The following is a 9,471-nucleotide window of genomic DNA, read 5'->3' as shown; positions in this document are numbered from 1 at the left end:
GAGATAATTTCCTTCACAGTTGAGATAATTTGAGATAATAAGCTCCTTCACAGTTTTCCAACTACAATTATTGTCTGTTAAACAAAAAATATTGTGCGATTTTTTAAGCATAATTTGTTTTAAAAATTCAAATTTTATTTTTTCAAACATTACAACTGTTTGTTAAATTTCATTTTATGTTTGTTTGGCCCACTTCCCCCTCACCCCACTTTTTTTCTAAAGAACCTTTTTTTTTTAGAAATAGCTAAATATAGAGGCCTTTTTTTTTTAATTGACAGTTGCACCCTGCCACTTCAAAACCCGTGTCGTCGGCCATGATGTTGAGTTCAATTTTTTAAAGATCATAATTAAAATATTCCAGTAAGAAGTTTTTTTCAAAATTGATTGACAGAATATTTTCAAACTTGATTATACGGTTTCCACGAATATGTAAATAAATACTTACAAGATTCAAAACTTATTATTTCACTATTAACTACTATAAATTATGATAAATAAATATAAAGGGAAAATTTCAATTCAAACTAGTGTTGTTACAACTATTAAATAATTTGACTGTCGATTAAGTCAACTAATATATTTTCTAACTTGCTAATTTTCTTCGATTAATATATAAGCCGACTAAAATCGAGTAATACATTTTTGAAATCGACTAAGTGGATTTAGTCGAAGTATGGGAGTAATTCATTTTTTTGAAATAAGTTGTAATAAAAATATGAAAGTAATTTATATTCGCTTTTTTTATTATCATATCATTTAAATAATAATAGAGCAAAACAATATGACAGAAGGGCCGCTCCGACAACGGGACAAGTCCATAGCCTATTAAATCGACAACTCGATTTAATAGGCTATTTAAGATATTACGTCGACAAAGTTGATAACAACGCTAGTTCAAACGCAATATTATTTTTAATAATATATTTTTTCACAATAGGGCTTTTGGAAACCAAAAAATTAAAAGGTTCCTTCATTTGATAAGAATAAGTACCATATTAACACCTTTTTTTAATACAGTCTATATTTACCTTTTTTTACCTTTTCGTACTACACCAAACATACTACACCAAACATACTACACCAAACATACTACACCAAACAGGAAAATATTCTTTCCATTGATCTTGAGTTAGCAGGGCATATTTGAAGTTTAGAAATAAACTTGCAAAGCCCTACAGACAATTTTTTTTGAATTAATTTCTCGTTTTTTTTGTTAATGGTTGATCATCAATCACAGCACAATATTGTTGATAAAATTTGATCGCTCAACATTTTTATAGGAAACGCATCACAATCCTTTGGTTTAAATCAACCTTTGGTTTAAGCAAAATTAATGATTGTAAACTGCATTTTTACCTTAAAAATAGATTCAATTTTTAGTATTGTAATAACTTAGTTCAGGGTTGTTCAGGAGTGAGAGCCACAACTGAACACATATTTTGTGGTAATGACTAAAATCAAGGTTGTTAAGTAGTTAAAGCCACAACTTAACGCATCTAATATTTAATAGGTCACAGCTGTCACTTTGCACCTAGAAAACATTTTATTTTTTATTTGTTTAACCAGCATAATAATTTTATTTTTATTATTTTTCTTTAATTTTCTTTTACGTTTATAAAGTCGTATTTTGTAATAAAAACTTTAATTAAAAACATTCAATACTTTATCTAAAACAACGATTATTTGAGTTGGGTTGAAAACTATTCGTTATTCCAAATATTGCTCTATTTTCAATAATTTTTCAGATTTTAAAAGTTATATCATGATTATCTACGACTTCTACATAAATTTCTATTTAGTCAATTGGGGATTTCTAGTGGGTAGTATTTCCCAGTGGACACTTGACTAAACAAAGACGTCTTTTGAACGTTTAAAAGACGTCCAAAACGTTTAAAAGACGTTCAAAAGGCGTTTTTTTTGTGTCCCGTGCCCACAGGCCTGGTTGCTGAAGTGTATGCTCTGCTGAAGTGTATGCTCACGCAACCATTCTTTAAAATAAGTTTAAAAGCTAATCTTAAACTTTCATATTTTTTTTATACTTAACGTTGATAACCCACAAATATAATATAATATTTACTCGTGGTTGATGTATATTGCGAAAATATTTCTTCACATCAACCACGTGTTTAAAATCATCTAAGTACTTCTTTTTCTGAAACATTTCAATAATGTGCTGAACACCCACATGTTAAAAGATTTGGATATGTTTCTTTGATTAAATTCCTCATTTTTTTAAACCTTATTTTCATTATCTGTTAACAAAGCAAATACTTCTTTGTTGTATCTTTCCTTAAGATCTTTAATGACATTACAAAAGAGTTCGGTACAATACTTGGTTGTTTTTTTATTTGATGCACAATCAGTTATACATAAAAGTTTAGACTTCAGTCCGTCATTTGCACTTTGAACATTCTGCATAAATATTATTCTCTTCTAGGTTGGTCCATCATTTTTTTGTTTATTTCATTATAAACTTTTTCTAGAAGCTCTTCTCCAAGTATTTTACGGTTAGGTGGGTTATATCCTGATCTCAATGAATTGATTATGTCTATAAATGCTTGATTTTTAAAAGTTCTCAACAGTACATTTGTACTGAAGAAAAGTTTGTTATTTTTATACCAATGTTTTCTTTCTGTTCCATATTAGTTGATATTATGTATGATGACATTAACCCCAGCAAGCAAACGACGTCATGTCAACGTCTTTGGGTGGTTGAAATGTTAACGTCAGAAGTTTCAACGTCTATTTCACGTTGATTTGTAGTTGATAAACTAACGTTGAAGAAAAAGTCGTTGATTCAACGTCTTATCGAGGTGGAAACCTCAACGTCAGAATTTTCAACGTTTATTCCACGTTGATTTATTGTTAATAAACTAATGTTGATTTAATTAACGCACAGTGGGCGGAATTTCAAAAAACCTGGCCAAAAGTCAAAAAATGATTATAATTAATGGAAAATTTCTGTAAAGCATTTTTATGAATCCCCAACTTTGAATTTGACATAAGTGTACCAAAATTCAATAATGGTAGATCCAAAATGGCGGTGTTTTAAAAATATTAATCATTAGAAATGCCTTTGGGCTTTCGTGTTTAACCAATTAGTTCTAATTTGACATTTAAGTTCAATAGACTAATGTATTATTTACATTACATATATAAACATTATATATAATACCGATATATAATGTATTATGACTGTATTATTATGCCGCAATGTTAAAAAAAATAAATTGAAAAATTCATTATTTATTCTACTTATTTATTTGTTCAAGGAAAACAAGGAAAACTTTTATTTGCATCATTTATCATAATTGTTTCATTTATATTACTTTAAAATAAATCACCACTGTCATCTGAATCATTTATTGTTGAAATATTGTTGATAAACTCAATCACAGACGAATGAGTTTCAGAGTTTTCGTTAATCTCCGGAGGTAATAACATTTGTAAAGCTTGAGAAGACAAAGATCTGCTAACTTTTGCATGAGATTTTAAAAGTGAAGATATTGCAGGATCTGACGAAACCAGAAGTCTGCAAAAAACGTCATGCATTGTATTTTTTCTGGAATTTTTCCTGGAGAAATCTTCGCGATATTTTTTTAAGTCTTTGTTTCTCGATTCCTGTGCATCCTCAGAGAGTTGTCCTATGGGTAGTATTGCTGTTTTTGTTATTAAGGCTCCATGAATAAGTACTTTGTGTACTGTTGTAGGCATGTTGTATCAAGGATACTTTTCAACAAAAAGTAGTGTAGTTTCGGTAGAATAGTTATCGAGTTTGTCTGCGTCTATTGGATAGCCACTAGATAATACCTGTAAAATTACATGAAACCGATTTATTAGTTCTAAATCCACTCCTAGAATATCAGCAGACACTTGTGAGTTTTTAAAAAATCTTTGAGCTGTATTTCCGTCATTTGTATTACCGCATCCTGGTATCGGTCGATCAACTATTAACCCTAGCTGCAGCTTAAAAGCATTCTGGATTAACAATTTTTGTTGTAATATTATACTTTTTTCAATGTCAGAACGTGCTTGCCATTTTTTTATTCCAAGTTTATACCCAAGATGAAAAAAACATTCAAAAAAGCGAATCCATGCGTGCAACGTTGATAAACCGTATTCCAATTTTGATTCGTTAACTTTTATTTCTTTAACGAAATTGATATTATTGAATTGACTTGAAGTAGCAGAACACAAATAACACCGCATTGTTGATTTCATCAATGTTATTGCATTGCAAACTTTTCCGTCAATCATTGTCATAACCAATTTATAATGTATTTTAATTTCTATTTCATGTTGAACAATGATGAGAGGAACCAGTGATTTAATTTTATCTTCAATATAGTCTTTTTCATTAATGCTTGTATGGACATTTTCGTGAAGAAATTGAAGTCTGATAGGTCAGCAAAATCGAGTAGATGAGGGTGTCCTATTTTTCCATAGAATAATATCTTGACCTAAAACTGAATTTGTACACAAAAGTTGTAATGGTACAAGTGAAGTCAGAAAAACATTTGCATCTGAGTTTCTTCCATCGGCAAATCTCTGTTTATATTCGCTATGACCGGAACTGCCATCAAACCCCCACTTAAGAATTAAAATAAAATTTGATAAAATATTTACATTCAAGGAGTCAATTACATTTTGTTGAGTTTTTAAAATTCTTAAACAAGTGTGATTTAATAAAGATTGTAGTTTTACTTCGGCGCTTTTTTCAGTTACCGTTGTATCTTCAGGGTAACACATTTTCTTGGCTTCTTTAAGTTTTTCGTAAGATGGTAAAAAAGAAGAGCTATTCGCAAATGCAGCACTTCTTATAATGCAATATTGATGTTTAGAAAACTTTGCTTCCATTAGTATAGAAAGAGCTGTTTCAGCACATAGTTCAATTTAAGGCTCTCTATATAGTTTGCGACTCGGTGTTGAATTGTGGAAGGTAAATCTTTAACTGTAACTCCGGCATTGCATGCTCCTGAAGCCCGAAGAATCATCTGAGAAGCAAATGCTAACTCGGATGAACTAAATGTCGAACGCATTTCCTCTGTTTTTCGCCGTTTCGCTCGTTCACTAGCTTCATCAAAATTCAAAGGTGGTCGACCCATTGCACTATGGCTTTTTCTCTCTTTATTTCGTGCTTGAACAATCTGAAATTATTTAAATGTTTAGTAAATATAAAAAAGTTTAAAACTTTAATAGAGATAAGCATTAAATAACTCACACAAATATTTGTTGAGGCTTTTAATCAAGTGTCTTCAAAAATATTTTTTTTGTTCGGTTACTACTTTTCCATTTTATTTTTAATTTTGTCAATACATTTTTTAGTTTCTTTTTATCATCTGTTGAAAATTGGAAACAAATTTTTCTTCTTAGACACAACTGTGATTGCAAAATATTAAGCTGGTCATCTAGATCTGAAGATAACTCGTTTTTTAAAATTTCAAAAGTTTCAATTCGAGGAATTTGCAAATGATCTTTTTGTGAACCTTAGATATTAATTGAAAATATAATAATTGAAAAAATCATAAAAAAATTATAACTTTACTAAACTAATTAAAAATAAAGTAAAAAGTAATCGATAATATATTATATTATATAAATTCGATATATAAGAGAAAGGTAAAATATACTGTTAATCATATGATTGTATATAGATATAGTTATTATGTTTTTTGAGAAACTGATTTTGTAAAAATCAATAAAACTATACAAAAATCGTCGTAGCTGAGGTAAAAAAGACGCTCTAACTTTGTCAAAATCTCATTCATGTGTGCTACTAATTTTTTTGTAGTTTTATTGCACTTAACAAAATCAGTTTCTCAAGAAACATAATAACTATATCTATATACAATTTGACTGATTTTGTAAAGAAAACAAAACACCGCCATTTTGTTTACTAAAAAACACGACTAGCACTACACAATATAAGTTAATGAAGTAATAGGCAAAAATAGGTGCCTTTTCTTTTAATCAATCTTTAGAATACACTTTTATGAACAACATCCAAATTATAACTAAGCGGAATCTTGCGGGTTCACTACTTTTTCAATGCTTGAAAAATAGGTTAAAGAAAATAAATAAACTTTATTCTGTACTTTTTTGTTCGCACTTTTTGCATAAAATTTAGAGAAATAATATAAAACTTTTTACTAAAATATTATATAAATACCTTGAATAGTATCGTCCATAGTTAGTTTTTTAGTAACGATAAATAACTTTTTTGTAAACGATACTTATTTGACCACATTTTTTTTTTGTTTTTAAAATGCCTATTAAGTGTTTTTAATAACAGATGTTTAACTGCGTAGATTTAGGTAACTTTAAAATTTACACAATTTTTTCTTATACAATTAAATGCAACAGGGCTTTGTTTATGTAGTTTCAAAATAATAAAATCATAATAGTGATTTTTTTTTTTTGACTTTTGGCCAGCTTTTTTGAAAATTAGCCCACTGTGCAACGTTGATTCAAAGTATATGAATTAAGGTTGACCCAATGTTTATAACCCAACATTAATTCAATATTATATGAATTAACGTTGATACAATGAATAAAACTCAACGTTGTAAGTGCAAAATTATATATCCTAAATAAAATCTTCTGTAAATACTAAAATATGAAACCACAAGCAAAACAAACATCATTAATATGTGTAAATTTGATTAGCCGACAAATATATATTTGTTATATAACTTTGCCATTTCTGACTTTTATCTAGTTGTGCCGACGTTAGATCTCAGTTGTTGGCGACGTCGCATTTGCATGGTATATTGGCGACCAATGTTGTACCAACGTAACTCGTAACATTGTTCTAACGTTTCTTTGTTGTTGTTTTTTATTATCATTGTAATTTATTACGTCACAATACATATTACGTACATATAACGTTAATACATTTATAAATACAAGTATATTTGCATGCATACATTTATAAAAAAGATAAAAATTAAAATAATGACAGGTAGAAGACTGCAGGTAGAAGACTGCAGTCTTATCGTCAAACCCCTTTCATTTCACGTGAGTTAAAAAAAAACAATTATACATTAAAAATTCTTAAGTAAAATTGAAATAAAAATTAAAAACAAAGCCATATTCGTAATGATTTGATAAATGAGTATAGAAAACTATTTGTATTACAATTTACCAACGTATGTGCCAACTGGGTGATCCTGACCTCATCGTATATACATCGTATATGTCGTTATACCGTTTCATAATAATAATATAAATCATGAACCTCAGGATTTATAAGGACTTTATGAATAATTTTTTGTCCACTTAGTCTGAAATTCCAGTGCATGTTAATTGTTGTTAGATTGGACTTAGAGATTATTTCTGTTTATTAGAATTGAATAAATTTGGGCTATGAAGAGTAGGTTTTCAAATAACATGTCTCTTAACAATAAAACTCTTCAGAATTCTACACTGTATGTATTATACTAACTTTTTTTTAAATGTGATTTCTCTTAGGTTTTTGAGGTAATTTACTATTTAAAAATGTTTTTAATGATATGAAGTAAAATTCGTTCTTAAAATATAATATTTTCGAATGCGTACGTGATTCGAAAAATAAATTATAGATCAGAAACGGAAAAAAAAATTTGGCTATTTTTACAAACTTCAAGTTTCATATAGTATAAACCTTTATATAACATTATAGCAGTTTCAAGATTTTTTCAAAATTGTCCAAATACAGTTTTTCTACCTTCACTTCGGCTACAAAATCATTGTCTATATCTATGATGTTCAGTTCATCAATTTTTTTTGTGTGTATATTTAACAGCATACACCAGTTTAACTGTGCTTGATTTATGGTGCTTCTTAACCAAGTTTTGATTCTTTGTAGTGTGTCTCGCTAGTAGCGTTTGTTGCAGGTATCATAAGAATATGTTTTTATCAACTTCCTAATTTTTGATAATGATTTTTTTTCAACTTCATTTGCTTCTTTGTAAAACACAAAAAATTATGTGTTATATTAGCATAAAAATACTCATTGTAGTGCATATGTTGGTCAATTTGAAATATACTGCATTCGTTATTATTAAATAAATATCAATGAGGTTTATAGAAAATAACTTACCTGACAAAATTAAGGACTTTTTGTAAAGTGTCTAATGGTTCAGTTGTGGATTCGTGCATAACTTGCAATTGTGCATGCATTTAAATCTGTAGCATAGAAAGCAAGAACTTCTTTATTTATTGAACAACCTTCAGATGAAACATTTATAAGTACTGATTCTATCTTTTGAAGCATTAAATATCCTTGTTGTTTAGATATATATTGAATACTGCCAATTGTTATTTCTGTAGCTTCAAAATATATCTTCTTGAAAATGTCAAAAATTGAATTTTCAGATAATACTGATGCAAATACTCCTATTTCAAAACAACGAGGTTCTTTGCGATGGCGGGGCAAAGCAGGTTTTTCTAGTTGAGGCAATTTTCTTTTGATTTCAATACGGCTCCAGAATAGCTCAAATGAATTTTCATGCCGGATAGATTTTTAGACCGGATAGATTTTAATGTAACCAAAGTTTTTTTAACAACTTTCTGACCTTCACTAGCCAAAAGTGTAACCTTTTGCAAACTTTTTTAAAAATTGTTTACCATGCTTAGAATAGTCTTGCCCAATTCAATTCAAAACAAGATCTCACTGCCTTTTGTCTCAGATTTAGCTTCTTCCCAAGCAACTTGTAGAGGTTCATAGTTTTTAGGTATGGAATAAAATGATTCTACTCTTACCGTCCAGCGTGTAGGGCAAAGCATACAAATACCGGGTGTCCCAGAGATAATATTTTCTTTTACCTTTTTTGAAAAGGCATTCACTTTGGTAAATTTTTTTATCAACTTTGTAATTACATGAGCAATTATTATTATTAACATTGCTCTATTTTCCATTTTTACCTCCGCTTGAGTTTTGCTGAGAAGTTCACCAATATCTTTAGTTGTTGAAGAAATAGTTTTAAAATTCTCGATGGCTTCTCGATGAGAAAGAGTATTTTGGTGTTTCTGGAATACTTGTAACCCTTTTTCCAATTATAAAATCAAGTTTTTGTGAAAACATCGTTGTGGCATTTTAAAGATGATATATTATCATTACCGTTAACATACAATAGTCGCATAAAACTGTATCGTTATATTTGTTGTAATGCAACCACGGAAACAGCTTGTACCGTTGCTGACAGAATGATCGCTTCTGACTACCACATGTATGTTTTGGAAAAACTAACACATGTTGATGCGGGCTATTACTTAGATGCTTTTTTTGGTAGACTGTAACAGTGGAAGCAGAGTTAGCATCTTTGTTAGCTGAGTTAGTAAACGAAGAAGAAAAATTTAAAACAGAGCTAGAAGATGATTCCGGAGTAACAGTGGATGCAGTGCCAACATAAGAAGAAATAGTAGCAGCAGTGCCAGGGTTAGCAAAAGATCCCGTAGTAAAAGTACTGTCAAAACCATTAGAATTCGAAG

This window comes from Hydra vulgaris, chromosome 12 (assembly GCF_038396675.1).
Source record: "Hydra vulgaris chromosome 12, alternate assembly HydraT2T_AEP".
NCBI lineage: Eukaryota > Metazoa > Cnidaria > Hydrozoa > Anthoathecata > Hydridae > Hydra > Hydra vulgaris.
This window is presented reverse-complemented; position numbering follows the sequence as displayed.